Below are 16,379 nucleotides of genomic sequence, written 5' to 3'. Positions count from 1 at the left end.
GTTAGCTAATAAATTCTATCTTTTATTTTTTTAGTTAATGTATTTAAATTAATTGGTTGCATTAGTTTATTAAAGTTAATTGGAAAAAAGAATTTCTAAAATTTCTCACGTGTGGGTTTCAAGATTAATTCCTTATTTTTAGGAGATAAACTTGGATCTACTAAAAAGTAGGAACAGCAGTTAGGTCTTAATTATTTTTGGATTTTCTGAAATATAATAAAAATAATCTTTTCCTAAAAATAGTAAAAATAACCATTTTCTAAGAATTAGTCAAAAGATAACCGTTTTTAGTAGTCAAAAGATAACCGTTTTACCAAAACCGTTTTCTAAATATAGCATGAAGTTCCAGCCATTAATTTGGGGAACAGGAATTACTACTGAAGAAACTGCTACTTTAGGGAACAGCGGTTATTAAGGAACAGTGGTTATCAGGGTATAGCGGTTACTGATTGCCTTAACCGTTTGTTTGATTTACTCAAAGGCTGAAGTATTAACCGTTTTGTGATTCATTCAGCATCATTCATTGATCCATGACTAAGGATAATGGGTTGGAATATTTTTCTATTTTTAGAAATTTATTTTATTATAAATAAGCTAACTACCTCGGTTTTTCAAATAAAAAAAAAAAAAGAAAATAAACGCATGCTTTGAGAGAAAAATAATTTTTGCGTTTGATTTTGAAATTCTACAAGTAATATTTTGTGTTTTTAAATTGCCAATTAATTCATAATATTTACTTGTGCAACTCTTTGATTTATTGTAGAGAATTTCTATCATTTTTGTAAGGGATTTTGAGAGTTTATGTAATTAGACTCGAGTGAGTCTAAGGGGGATGTTAGATAGCTTTTAGTGAAGCTAGAGAGGATTAGCTTATTGTAAAGCTAAGTTTGTTGCTTTGAGTAAAGCAATTAGAGAGTGAAGAGTTGGCCTAGTTGTTTTCGCTTCGAGTGAAGTAAGGTGTTTATTGTAATTGTAACTAATTGCCTTAAACATAGTGAAGTTGTTAGAAATCCCAAGTGGTCGTGGTTTTTCCTTTTGTTTAGGCCCAAAAGGTTTCCACGTAAAATCGTGTGTCTCTCTTATTATTTTGCTCTTAGTTTAAGCTTTATTTATTTTGAATAATTCCGCAAAAACAGGGCACAATCGCTTAAACTTGCAACAACAACAATTCACCCCCCCTCTTGTTGCTGTTCCCGTTCCTAATTGAATCAACAATTGGTATCAGAGCCCTGTCCCCAGAAGATCAGGAAACCCTGAGGGCAGATTCTGGTGTTCCCGAAAAATGTCAATTATGAACGAGCGAATGGAAGAAGGGTATTCAACTCAAAGACCGCCAATGTTCGATGGAAAATTCTATACATACTGGAAGAATAGGATGGAGATCTTCATCAAAGCGGAAAATTATCAAGTTTGGAGAGTCATAGAAATCGGAGATTTTAAGGTAACCACTACTAACTCCAACAATGAAATTGTTCCCAAACCTATAACCGAATATGAAAAAGAAGATTTTCAGAAAATGGAATTAAATGCTCTTGCTATAAAATTACTTCATTGTGGTCTTGGACCAAACGAGCATAATAGAATTATGGGGTGCAAATCCGCTAAGCAAATTTGGGACCTGCTTGCTGTTACCCATGAGGGAACAAGTGAAGTAAAACGGTCCAAAATTGATTTGTTAATGTCTAAATACGAGAGATTTGTTATGAAGCCAAGAGAAAGTATCCAAGAGATGTTCACTAGGTTCACCAACATAACAAACGAGCTTGTCTCTCTTGGAAGAATAATTCCCACTGATGAACAAGTAAGGAAGATTCTTAGGAGCCTTCCTCAAGATGAGCGCTGGAGGGCCAAGGTTACTGCTATACAAGAGTCCAAAGATTTTACAAAGTTTAATCTAGAGGAGCTGACTGGTTCCCTAATGACACATGAATTGCATTTGGGAACAGCAGACAGTTCTAGGAACAAGGGACTGGCTCTGGCAGCGGGGGAACAGGACGAATCAGAATGTGATGAGGAAGAGGCTGCTTTATTGGTACGAAAATTCAAGAAGTTCTTCAGGAACAGCAGGTATGCAAATCAAAGAAACAACAAAGAAAGAAGAACAAAAAATCTTGAATGCCACAAATGTGGAAGTACCGAACACTTCATCAAGGATTGCCCAACATGGAAGAATGAAAAGGGCAAGGGAAAGACAAGAGATTCAAGAAGACCATTGAACAAAGAGAATCTTAACAAGACTGACTTTCGTAAGGCCATGATTGCTGCATGGGGAGAAACTGAAAGTGAGAATGAAACTATTGTTCCCGAAGAAGAGGAGACAGCTAACCTATGTCTCATGGCTACACATAAAGGCAAGGAGAAGCAGGTAAATATTTCTAATTCATTTTCTGACCATTCATTCAATCCAAGTAAAAATGAATTAAAAGAGTTGTTAAAAGAGGCACAATTAAACTTGAAAATTGCAATGATAAGTGTCTCAAGTTAGAAAAGGAACTTAAGGTAAGCAAAGACCATGTCTCATACATAAACACCTTTAGACATGATGTCCAAAACAGATTTTTCGGTTTGTTGGACCAAAATATAATCCTAAAGGAAAATATGGAGAGACTTAAGAAGGAAAATGTTATTCTTAACATTGAGCTATCGCAATACAAATTATTAGGCTTAAATGAGGAATTGATAGATGCATCTACTAAAGATTTATGCAATGATTTTCAATATTTAAAAATGAATTCGGAATCCAACCGTAACAACAATAACAATCTTGAATTAAATTCAAGAGAAAAAGGGAAAATCAAAATAACTCCCAAATGGATTCTAGATGCTAAAAGTAAGAAATCACAAGGCCTAAAATATTTTAAGAATAACAAAAGTAAGAAAGCTTACGTTGATCTTCCTAGAGACAGGTACTGTACCTTCTGTGGAAAAGCTGGCCATCTAAAGGAACAGTGCACCAAAAGGGAACAGTATACTGTCTCTAACAGAAACTATGTCGATAACATTCAAATTGATAAATATGATTCATGTAAGATCGACAAGGAACCCAAGAAAGTCTGGGTTCCTATAATTAACAATTAATTATCTTACAGGTCCAAGTGAGGGGGAACAGCTCATGGTATCTCGACAGTGGGTGTTCCAAGCATATGACGGGTGACAAATCTAAATTTCTCTCACTTGAAGCCTATGATGGGGGAACAGTAACCTTTGGTGACAATATGAAGGGTGAGATAATCGCCAAAGGAAAGGTTGGAAGGTCATGTTCCCACGCCATTGATAATGTATTTTTAGTCGAGAATTTGAAACACAACTTACTCAGTATTTCTCAATTTTGTGATAAGGGTAACTCTGTAAACTTTACTTCTGAAAAGTGCATTATTTCTAGGAATGACACTGGAGACATCATTCTTGAGGGAAACAGAAAAGGGAACACTTATGTAGTGGACCTGGACACTGTTCCCAAAGCTAGTCTAACGTGTCTAAGTGTTATAGAAGATGACCCACTTCTTTGGCATAAGCGTCTAGGTCATGCTATTTATTCATTGATTAATACATTAAGATCTAAAGACCTAGTTAGAGGACTACCAGCTATAAAATTCCTTAAGGATGAAATATGTGATCCTTGTGCCAAAGGAAAACAAGTTAGGTCATCTTTTAAACCAAAGAATGTTGTGACCACCTCAAAAACGCTTGAATTATTACATATGGATTTGTGTGGACCTATGAGAATACAAAGCCGTAGTGGCAAGAGATATGTGTTTGTTATTGTTGATGATTATAGTAGATTTACATGGACTTTATTTCTAGTTAGTAAAGATGAAGCCTTTAATGAGTTTGTTTCTTTCGCTAACAAAATACAAAAATCTACCAATAATCAAATTGTTCACATAAGGTCAGATCATGGTAAAGAATTTGAAAATTCAAGTTTTATGAGTTATTGCAATGAACATGGAATAAGTCACAATTTTTCCGCCCCTAGAACACCACAACAAAATGGTGTTGTAGAAAGGAAAAATAGAACTTTAGAAGAAATGGCTAGAACTATGTTAATTGCTAGTGGTTTACCTAGAAATTTTTGGGCCGAGGCTGTTAATACTGCATGTTATATTTTAAATAGAGTATTGATAAGACCAATCACTTCTAAGACACCCTATGAACTGTTTAAAGGTGTTAAACCAAATATTGCCTATTTTCGTGTGTTTGGATGCAAATGTTTTGTACATGTTAATGGAAAACGGAATATAGGTAAATTTGATGAAAGAAGTGATGAAGCAGTATTTCTTGGCTACTCATCTCAAAGTAAGGCATATAGAGTCTATAACAAAAGAACAATGGGTGTGGAAGAATCCGTTCACATAATTTTCGATGAAACTAACTTTTTGTCAAGTGAACAGAATACAAATAATTTTAAGATAGGTCTTGCAAATCTAGAGGAAGATGATGAAGAATTGAAAGTGCATGATCAAGAAACAGCTGGTGAACAGCCGGTTCCAGCAGAAGCAGAAAGTACTGATCAAGTTCAGGAACTGCCAGAACATCAGGAACAGCAGACTGTTCCCAATCCAGCTGTTCCCACAGATGAGCAGAACAATCCAGTAGCTGAACAGAATGTTAATCAAGCTGATGAACCAGAACATGCTACTGTTCCCACAAGAGATTTTGTGCCAAAACCTTGGAGATATCAAAAATACCATCCTCTTGATTTGATTATAAGTGATTTGAATAAAGGAACACAAACTCGATCTCAAATGAGAAATTTTTGTGCACATTTTGCGTTCCTATCATCACTTGAACCCAAAAATCACGAAGAAGCTCTAAAGGATTCGGAATGGGTCGTAGCCATGCAAGATGAATTGAACGAATTTGAAAGGAACAAAGTATGGCATTTAGAACCCAAACCAAAACACAAGAAGGTAATTGGTTTGAAATGGGTATTTCGAAACAAACTAGATGAGCATGGAATAATTGTAAGAAACAAAGCAAGGCTCGTGGTCAAAGGGTACAATCAACAAGAAGGTATTGATTATACTGAGACATTTGCTCCAGTAGCAAGGTTAGAAGCTATTAGAATTTTAATTTCTTTTGCTGCATTTATGAACTTTAAATTATATCAAATGGATGTGAAATGTGCTTTCTTGAATGGTTTTCTTGATGAAGAAGTTTTTGTTGAACAACCGCCTGGCTTTGAGAATACCTCGTGTCTTGATCATGTCTATAAGCTTGATAAAGCTCTTTATGGGTTGAAACAAGCTCCAAGGCAATGGTATGAAAGACTATCAAAGTTTTTGATCCAAAATGACTTTATTAGAGGTAAAATTAATAAAACCTTATTCTTTAAGAATAAAGGTTCCAATATATTAGTTGTTCAAATATATGTTGATGATATTATTTTTGGTGCCACAAATGAATTGCTATGTAAAGAATTTGCTAACCTTATGAGCACTGAATTTGAAATGAGCATGATGGGAGAATTAAATTTCTTTCTTGGTTTGCAAATTAAACAAACTGCTAATGGTATCTTTATTCATCAACAAAAATATATAAAAGAACTTCTTAAGAAATATGGCTTGAATAACGCTAAAACCAACCATACACCCATGGCTACTAATGTAAGATTAGATGAAGATACAAATGGAACAAATATTGACCAAACTATGTATAGAGGCATGATTGGATCTTTATTATATCTAACTGCTAGTAGACCCGATATTGCATTTAGTGTTGGTCTATGTGCGAGATTTCAATCTAACCCTAAAGAATCACATCTAACTGCAGTGAAACGTATTTTGAGATATCTAAAGGGAACAGATGATTTATCATTATTTTATCCTAAAAGTGATGTCTTTGATTTGAAAGGCTTTAGTGATGCAGATTATGCAAGAGATCTTGTTTATAGAAAAAGCACGTCAGGTATGGTACAATTTCTTGGCTCATGTTTAGTTTCGTGGAGTTCCAAGAAACAAAACACTGTTGCATTATCAACTGCTGAAGCTGAGTACGTAGCAGCAGCAGCTTGCTGTTCCCAAATGATATGGATAAAGCAGCAGCTAAGAGACTTTGGTATTAAGTATGCATGTGTTCCTATTTATTGCGATAATACCAGTGCCATATGCATATCCAAAGATCCAGTGCATCACTCACGAGTAAAGCACATCCATATTAGGCATCATTTTCTTAAGGATAATGTTGAAAATAAAAATATTATTGTTAAGCATGTAAAAACTAACGAGCAAATAGCAGATATCATGACCAAACCGCTTCCAAGGGAACAGCATGAGAAAATGAGATTGGAACTTGGCATGATCAAGCTGCATTAAAGGAAGTGTCATATATGATTCTTAGAGACAAAATAAAAATTGAAAATGATCAATCAACCACAATAAACTTGATTGAAAGATCAATTATCAAAAGGATCAGGTACGCATTTTTTAAAGGTATATACTTTGAATGTTCTTATGATTGCATGATTATTTTGATCAAACGGTAGTAGCATAATATTATCATTTTCTTATTATATATATTAAAAAAAAAAAAAAAAAAAAACACATTTTTCCCAGCAATTTTTTTTAAGAAAGTAGGAGTTGAATCATCATCATCCTTCACTCGTCTTGTTCCACTTTCACAACGTCATTTCATACCCAGTATACTTACTCCCTCACGTTACATCGTTCATCATCACTACCTTTTCTTTCTCACTCAACCCTAAACCGTCAGTTTTCTCATTTCTCTTGCTCTTCTCTCTCAAAACCTCCATGAAGATCAAGAATCAGCATCCTAAAATGAAACAACCTGTACCTCTTCAAGTCATCTACCCATCTTCTCACACCCTTAAGCCTGAGTCTTCATCAAAAGAACAGGAGGGAACCCCCATCTCTCCGGAAACACATGCAGGCAGTAAGAGAACAAGAGGATCCAAGACACCTCTAACACGTTCTGTCAAGAAAATCAAGGTAACCCACTACTTGAATGCTGAGGAACTATCTAAAGAAATGTCAGTTGGCTTTGGCCTCGACAAAGAGTGGTATGAGACTACAAACTTTCCTCAATTTCACAAAATTCTACAAACTCAACATTGGGAATCACTCATGGGCGATTACTGCTGCAATCCCATTTACCCAGAAATTATGCGTGAGTTCATCTCTAATTTTTCTATTCATGATGGAGTTTGTTCTAGTTCAATTAAAGAAATTGAAAGTGAATTTGATAGTTTGACGTTAGGAGAGTGGCTAGGAGTGCCAGCCACTGGTTTTGATGTTTACTATGTTGGGTCTAAAATTGCGTTTTCTGGAATAGATGAAAAGGATGTTTGGAGATGTTTAGGTGTTAGGCAAAAGAAAGGTAAAGTGAGTCACAATGTTTTGTCCCCCTTACACAAGTTACTGTACAACATTGCTCGAAGGTTTATTTTACCACGAAATTCAAAACGTAGTGAGGTAAGTCTTCGAGATGCGACCTTGATTTACTGTATGGTGAACAATATAAAGATCAATTTTCCTTCCTTGATGATTTCGCATTTAAATGATTGTATAGCCAAAAGATGTATGGTAGGCTATGGTGGTTTGTTGTCCTGGATTTTCTCCAAATTTGATGTTCCACTTGGTGATTATAATTTTCCAATGGGTCCCAGTAACATGATAGGTGCAAAATGTTTGAGCAATTTGCGCCTTCAATTAAATGAGGAAGGGATCCTTGAAAATGCTGTGGAACAGGTTGAGATTGATTTTAATGATGATGAGGAACAGGAGGTAGAGGAGAAGGAAAAGGAGGGACAGGAGGAAGAGGTAGAAGTTGAAAAGGAGGAACAGGAGAAGGAAGGAGCTGGAGTTAAGGAACAGGAGGTTGTTCCTACTGATAAGGAGGAAGAAGACAAGGGGATGGGACCTGAAGTTACTCTTGATGATGACTCTAGGGCTGAACCCAGTCATTTTCCCTCACCAAAGCCAACCACTCCACCATCCCATCATTTCCCATCACCACCACCATCACCACCACCTGTTCACCCTTTTCAAAAACAAAGCTTTGATCAGACAACCATTCCTACTGCTCCTTTATACTCTATTCTCCTTAAGCTTGATGATTTGCAGGATCGCTTCTTCAAATTTCAAGATGAAATTCGTGTTTCCTTAGCCTCATTAGCTGACCAGATGACTCAAATGGAGGCTCGTCTTGGTGCTAAATTGGACACCGTGGAGGTGGAAACAGAATATATTGATGAAGATGCTCCTGCTTCCTAGTTCTCCTTTAATATCTTTTATGTTTCATTGCTACTATCTCTGTCACCAAACAATTTCTTTGCCTTTAGTACCAGCTGGGGTACACATCTTAAACATTGTTAACTTTGATGAACCTTTTTACATATGTTACTAACTGTTAGGTTTAATTAGTCATTGCTTATCATGTTTGCATTCATTGCTTATGCTCTTTTAATCTGTGTATCCTTATTCTCTCTTTGACTATAACTATATGTTTAGTGCTGTGGTTTGATTGCTTATCTTCTTTTTGAATGATGTCAAAAGGGGGAATATTTGGCACAAACTTAAATAATGCTTGAGCATGTTTGACATCTAGTTAAATCTATTATGTTGGACTTATGGATTAAGGTGCTGGTTTGGTTTGTTTCTGATGTTTGTGTTGCTAGTTGTTTGTTGTTACTCATTGACACTGAAACTAGGTTTCTCATTGCATTAAGGTTTAAGATACTGATTTCTGGTTTTGTTTAGTTGTTTCTAATTTTTTTTTGGTTTATGCTAATTTCTTTTAGCTCTGATTATGGATGATTATGGATTAAATCTGCATTTTTTTTTCATTGTTTGATTTTATGCTGAAATAATATAAAGTTGTTGTTTTGATTATTTCTAGAGTAACTTGTATCATGATATTTAGTTAAGAAGAGTTGTTTTGATCTCTAACATACTCTTCAACATTGGTTTACTCTATTTTGTTTTTTTTTAAGTTTGTTTGAAAGTTTGTCATCATCAAAAAGGGGGAATTTGTTGGACCTCTTAAGTTTTGATGATGACTACACTTTAGCAAATATGTGTTTAGAGATTTTGTGCAGGTCGATATCCGATTAATCGTGATCGTTGATAGTACCTATGGCTTAGTTCATGGGAATATACATGTCAAAAGGTTTCAAGAGATGTTAGAAGAGTATATCACGTGGGATGTAAAATGGAGACAGGAAGTCTACTGTTCCCAGGTTTGATGTTCTAGCAAGTTGGAATTTGGAGACAGCGCAGTGTTCCCAAACTGAAGTCAATTTACGTTAGCTAATAAATTCTATCTTTTATTTTTTTAGTTAATGTATTTAAATTAATTGGTTGCATTAGTTTATTAAAGTTAATTGGCAAAAAGAATTTCTAAAATTCCTCACGTGTGGGTTTCAAGATTAATTCCTTATTTTTAGGAGATAAACTTGGATCTACTAAAAAGTAGGAACAGCAGTTAGGTCTTAATTATTTTTGGATTTTCTGAAATATAATAAAAATAATCTTTTCCTAAAAATAGTAAAAATAACCATTTTCTAAGAATTAGTCAAAAGATAACCGTTTTTAGAATTAGTCAAAAGATAACCGTTTTACCAAAACCGTTTTCTAAATATAGCATGAAGTTCCAGCCATTAATTTGGGGAACAGGAATTACTACTGAAGAAACTGCTACTTTAGGGAACAGCGGTTATTAAGGAACAGTGGTTATCAGGGTATAGCGGTTACTGATTGCCTTAACCGTTTGTTTGATTTATTCAAAGGCTGAAGTATTAACCGTTTTGTGATTCATTCAGCATCATTCATTGATCCATGACTAAGGATAATGGGTTGGAATATTTTTCTATTTTTAGAAATTTATTTTATTATAAATAAGCTAACTACCTCGGTTTTTCAAATAAAAAAAAAAAAGAAAATAAACGCATGCTTTGAGAGAAAAATAATTTTTGCGTTTGATTTTGAAATTCTACAAGTAATATTTTGTGTTTTTAAATTGCCAATTAATTCATAATATTTACTTGTGCAACTCTTTGATTTATTGTAGAGAATTTCTATCATTTTTGTAAGGGATTTTGAGAGTTTATGTAATTAGACTCGAGTGAGTCTAAGGGGGAAGTTAGATAGCTTTTAGTGAAGCTAGAGAGGATTAGCTTATTGTAAAGCTAAGTTTGTTGCTTTGAGTAAAGCAATTAGAGAGTGAAGAGTTGGCCTAGTTGTTTTCGCTTCGAGTGAAGTAAGGTGTTTATTGTAATTGTAACTAATTGCCTTAAACATAGTGAAGTTGTTAGAAATCCCAAGTGGTCGTGGTTTTTCCTTTTGTTTAGGCCCAAAAGGTTTCCACGTAAAATCGTGTGTCTCTCTTATTATTTTGCTCTTAGTTTAAGCTTTATTTATTTTGAATAATTCCGCAAAAACAGGGCACAATCGCTTAAACTTGCAACAACAACAATTCACCCCCCCTCTTGTTGCTGTTCCCGTTCCTAATTGAATCAACATTTCGTGCAAGACAAACCAAGTTTGAGCTACTTTGTGAGAAAAAGTGTCAAAAACACATAAAAACTCATAAAATCGTAACTTAACACGTAATTTCTAGCATATGACTATGTATTCAATACTAACCACATCAACGCAATAATATAGACCAAATAGTGTTGTGTGCCAAGTTTCGCGCAAAACAAACCAAGTTTTACTTTATGCGCAAAAGTGCCAAAAATGCTTTAAAACGCATAAAATCGCAACTTAAAGTGTAATTTCTAGCATATGACTATGATTTTCATTTCTAACCACTTCAACATAATAATATATAAAAAATAGTGTTTTGTGCCAAGTTTCGTGCAAAACAAACCAAGTTTGAGCTACTTTATGCGTAAAAGTGCCAAAAACACTTAAAAACACTTAAAATCGCAACTTAACACGTAATTTCTAGCATACGACAATGATTTTATTCAATTCTAACCACTTCAACACAATAATATATACCAAATAGTGTTGTGTGCAAGGATTCATGCAAAACAAACCAAGTTTGAGCTAGTTTATGCGCAAAAGTGCCAAAAAGGTTAAAAACCCTTAAAATCGCAACTTACCACGTAATTTCTAGCATATTACTATGATTTTCAATACTAACCACCTAAACGCAATAATATAGACCAAATAGTGTTGTGTGCTAAGTTTCGCGTAAAACAAACCAAGTTTGAGCTACTTTATGCGCAAAAGTGCCAAAAACGCTTAAAAACGCATAAAATCGCAACTGAAAGTGTAATTCTACCATATGACTATGATTTTCATTTCTAACCACTTCAACACAATAATATATAGAAAATAGTGTTGTGTGCCAAGTTTCGTGCAAAACAAACCAAGTTTGAGCTACTTTATGCGCAAAAGTGCCACAAACACTTCAAAAACGCATAAAATCGCAACTTAACACGTAATTTCTAGCATATGACTATGATTTTCAATACTAACCACTTCAACGCAATAATATAGACCAAATAGTGTTGTGTGGTAAGTTTCGCGTAAAACAAACCAAGTTTGAGATACTTTACGCGCAAAAGTGCCAAAAACGCTTAAAAACGCATAAAATCGCAACTTAACACGTAATTTCTAGCATACGACAAATATTTTCAATTCTAACCACTTCAACACAATAATATATACCAAATAGTGTTGTGTGCCAAGTTTCGTGCAAAACAAACCAAGTTTGAGCTACTTTATGCGTAAAAGTGCCAAAAACACTTAAAAACCTTAAAATCGCAACTTAACACGTAATTTCTAGCATACGACAATGATTTTTAATTCTAACCACTTTAACACAATAATATATACCAAATAGTGCTATGTGCCAGGTTTCGTGCAAAACAAACCAAGTTTGAGCTACTTATATGCACAAAAGTGCGAATAAGGTTAAAAACTCTTAAAATCGCAACTTAACACGTACTTTCTAGCATATGACAATAATTTTAAATACTAACCACTTCAACGCAATAATATAGACCAAATAGTGTTGTGTGGCAAGTTTCGCGCAAAACAAACCAAATTTGAGCTACTTTATGTGCAAAAGTGCCAAAAACGCTTAAAAACGCATAAAATCGCAACTTAAAGTGTAATTTCTAGCATATGACTATGATTTTCATTTCTAACCACTTCAACACAATAATATATAAAAAATAGTGTTGTATGCCAAGTTTCGTGCAAAACAAACCAAGTTTGAGCTACTTAAATGCGCAAAAGTGCCAGAAAGGTTAAAAACCCTTAAAATCGCAACTTAACACGTAATTTCTAGCATATGACTATGATTTTCAATTCTAACCACTTTAACACAATAATATATACCAAATAGTATTGTGTGCCAAGTTTCGCGCAAAAGAAACCTAGTTTGACAATGATTTTCAATTCTAACCAATTCAACGCAATAATAAAGACCAAATAGTGTTGTTTGCCATGTTTCGCGCAAAACAAACTAAGTTTGAGCTACTTTATGCGCAAAAGTGCCAAAAACGCTTAAAAACGCATAAAATCGCAACTTAAAGTGTAATTTCTAGCATATGAGTATGATTTTCATTCCTAACCACTTGAACACAATAATATATGCAAAATATGGTTGTGTGCCAAGTTTCGTGCAAAACAAATCAAGTTTGAGCTACTTTATGCGTAAAAGTGCCAAAAACACTTAAAAACCTTAAAATCACAACTTAACACGTAATTTCTAGCATACGACAATGATTTTTAATTCTAACCACTTTAACACAATAATATATACCAAATATTGCTATGTGCCAAGTTTTTTGCAAAACAAACCAAGTTTGAGCTACTTTATGCGCAAAAGTACCATAATCACATAAAAACGCATAAAATCACAACTTAACACGTAATTTCTAGCATATGACTATGATTTTCAATACTAACCACTTCAACGCAATAATATAGACCTAATAGTGTTGTGTGGCAAGTTTCGCGTAAAACAAACCAAGTTTGAGCTACTTTATGCGCAAAAGTGCCAAAAACGCTTAAAAACGCATAAAATCGCAACTTAAAGTGTAATTTCTAGAATATGACTATGATTTTCATTTCTAACCACTTCAACAAAATAATATATACAAAATAGTGTTGTGTGCCAAGTTTCGTGCAAGACAAACCAAGTTTGAGCTACTTTGTGCACAAAAGTGCCAAAAACACTTAAAAACGCATAAAATCGCAACTTAACACGTAATTTCTAGCATATGACTATGAATTTCAATACTAACCACGTCAACGCAATAATATAGACCAAATAGTGTTGTGTGCCATGTTTCGCGCAAAAAAAACCAAGTTTTACTTTATGTGCAAAAGTGCCAAAAACGCTTAAAAACGCATAAAATCGCAACTTAAAGTGTAATTTCTAGCATATGACTATGATTTTCATTTCTAACCACTTCAACACAATAATATATAAAAAATAGTATTGTGTGCCATGTTTCGTGCAAGACAAACCAAGTTTGAGCTACTTTATGCGTAAAAGTGCCAAAAACACTTAAAAACCCTTAAAATCGCAACTTAACACGAAATTTCTAACAAACGACAATGATTTTAAATTCTAACCAATTCAACACAATAATATATACCAAATAGTGTTGTGTGCAAGGATTCGTGCAAAACAAACCAAGTTTGAGCTACTTTATGCGCAAAAGTGCCAAAAAGGTTAAAAACCCTTAAAATCGCAACTTAACACGTAATTTCTAGCATACGACTATGATTTTAAATACTAAGCACCTCAACGCAATAATAGAGACCAAATAGTGTTGTGTGCCAAATTTCGCGCAAAACAAACCATGTTTGAGCTACTTTATGCGCAAAAGTGCCAAAAACGCTTAAAAACGCATAAAATCGCTACTTAAAGTGTAATTTCTACCAAATAACTATGATTTTCAATACTAACCACTTCAACGCAGTAATATAGACTAAATAGTGTTGTGTGGCAAGTTTCGCGTAAAACAAACCAAGTTTGAGCTACTTTATGCGCAAAAGTGCCAAAAACGCTTAAAATCGCAACTTAACACGTAATTTCAAGCATATAACTATGATTTTCAATTTTAACAACTTCAAAACAATAATATATACCAAATATTGTTGTGTGCCAAGATTCGTGCAAAACAAACCAAGTTTGAGCTACTTTATGCGTAAAAGTGCCAAAAACACTTAAAAACCCTTAAAATCGAAATTTAACACGTAATTTCTAGCATACGACAATGATTTTCAATTCTAACCACTTCAACACAATAATATATACCAAATAGTGTTGTGTGGCAAGGATTCGTGCAAAACAAACCAAGTTTGAGCTACTTTATGCGCAAAACTGCAAAAAAGGTTAAAAACCCTTAAAATCGCAACTTAACACGTAATTTCTAGCATATGACTATGATTTACAATTCTAACCATTTAAACGCAATAATATAGACAAAATAGTGTTGTGTGGCAAGTTTCGCGTAAAACAAACCAAGTTTATATTACATTATGCGCAAAAGTGCCAAAAACGCTTCAAAACGCATAAAATCGCAACTTATCACATAATTTCTAGCATATAACTATGATTTTCAATTCTATCAACTTCAACACAATAATATATACCAAATGGTGTTGTGTGCCAAGTTTTTTGCAAAACAAACCAAGTTTGAGCTACTTTATGCGTAAAAGTGCTAAAAACACTTAAAAACCCTTAAAATTCAATCTTAACACGTAATTTCTAGCATACGACAATGATTTTCATTTCTAACCACTTAAACACAATAATATATACCAAATAGTGATTTGTGCCAAGTTTCGTGCAAAACAAACCAAGTTTTAGCTACTTATATGCGCAAAATTTCCAATAAGGTTAAAAACCCATAAAATCGCAACTTAACACGTAATTTCTTGCATATGACTATGCTTTCAATTCTAACCACTTCAACGCAATAATATAGACCAAATAGTGTTGTGTGGCAAGTTTCGCGCAAAACAAACCAAGTTTGAGCTACCTTTTGCGCAAAAGTGCCAAAAAGGCTTAAAAACGTATAAAATCGCATCTTAAAGTGTAATTTCTACCATATGACTATGATTTTCATTTCTAACCACTTCAACACAATAATATATACAAAATAGTGTTGTGTGCCAAGTTTCGTGCAAAACAAACCAAGTTTGAGCTACTTTATGCGCAAAAGTACCATAATCACTTAAAAACGCATAAAATCGCAACTTAACACGTAATTTCTAGCATATGACTATGATTTTCAATACTAACCACTTCAACGCAATAATATAGACCTAATAGTGTTGTGTGGCAAGTTTCGCGTAAAACAAACCAAGTTTGAGCTACTTTAAGCGCAAAAGTGCCAAAAACGCTTAAAAACGCATAAAATCGCAACTTAAAGTGTAATTTCTAGCATATGACAATGATCTTCATTTCTAACCACTTCAAAAAAATAATATATACAAAATAGTGTTGTGTGCCAAGTTTCGTGCAAGACAAACCAAGTTTGAGCTACTTTGTGCACAAAAGTGCCGAAAACACTTAAAAACGCATAAAATCGCAACTTAACACGTAATTTCTAGCATATGACTATGAATTTCAATACTAACCACGTCAACACAATAATATAGACTAAATAGTGTTGTGTGCCAAGTTTCGCGCAAAACAAACCAAGTTTTACTTCATGCGCAAAAGTGCCAAAAACCCTTTAAAACAAATAAAATCGCAATTTAAAGTGTAATTTCTAGCATATGACTATGATTTTCATTTCTAACCACTTCAACACAATAATATATAAAAAATAGTGTTGTGTGCCAAGTTTCGTGCAAAACAAACCAAGTTTGAGCTACTTTATGCGTAAAAGTGCCAAAAACCCTTAAAAACCCTTAAAATCGCAACTTAACACGTAATTTCAAGCATACGACAATGATTTTCAATTCTAACCACTTCAACAAAATAATATATACCAAATAGTGTTGTGTGTAAGGATTCGTGCAAAACAAACCAAGTTTGAGCTACTTTATGCGCAAAAGTGCCAAAAAGGTTAAAAACCCTTAAAATCGCAACTTAACACGTAATTTCTAGCATATAACTATGATTTTCAATTCTAACCATTCAAACGCAATAATATAGACCAAAGAGTGTTGTGTGGCAAGTTTCGCGTAAAACAAACCAAATTTGAACTACTTTATGCGCAAAAGTGCCAAAAACGCTTAAAAACACATAAAATCGCAACTTAAAGTGTAATTTCTAGAATATGACAATGATTTTCATTTCTAACCACTTCAAAAAAATAATATATACAAAATAGTGTTGTGTGCCAAGTTTCGTGCAAGACAAACCAAGTTTGAGCTACTTTGTGCACAAAAGTGCCGAAAACACTTAAAAACGCATAAAATCGCAACTTAACACGTAAT

Source organism: Amaranthus tricolor, chromosome 8 (assembly GCF_026212465.1).
Source record: "Amaranthus tricolor cultivar Red isolate AtriRed21 chromosome 8, ASM2621246v1, whole genome shotgun sequence".
NCBI lineage: Eukaryota > Viridiplantae > Streptophyta > Magnoliopsida > Caryophyllales > Amaranthaceae > Amaranthus > Amaranthus tricolor.
The sequence above is the reverse complement of the archived record's forward strand: the minus strand, read 5'-3'. Positions refer to the sequence as shown.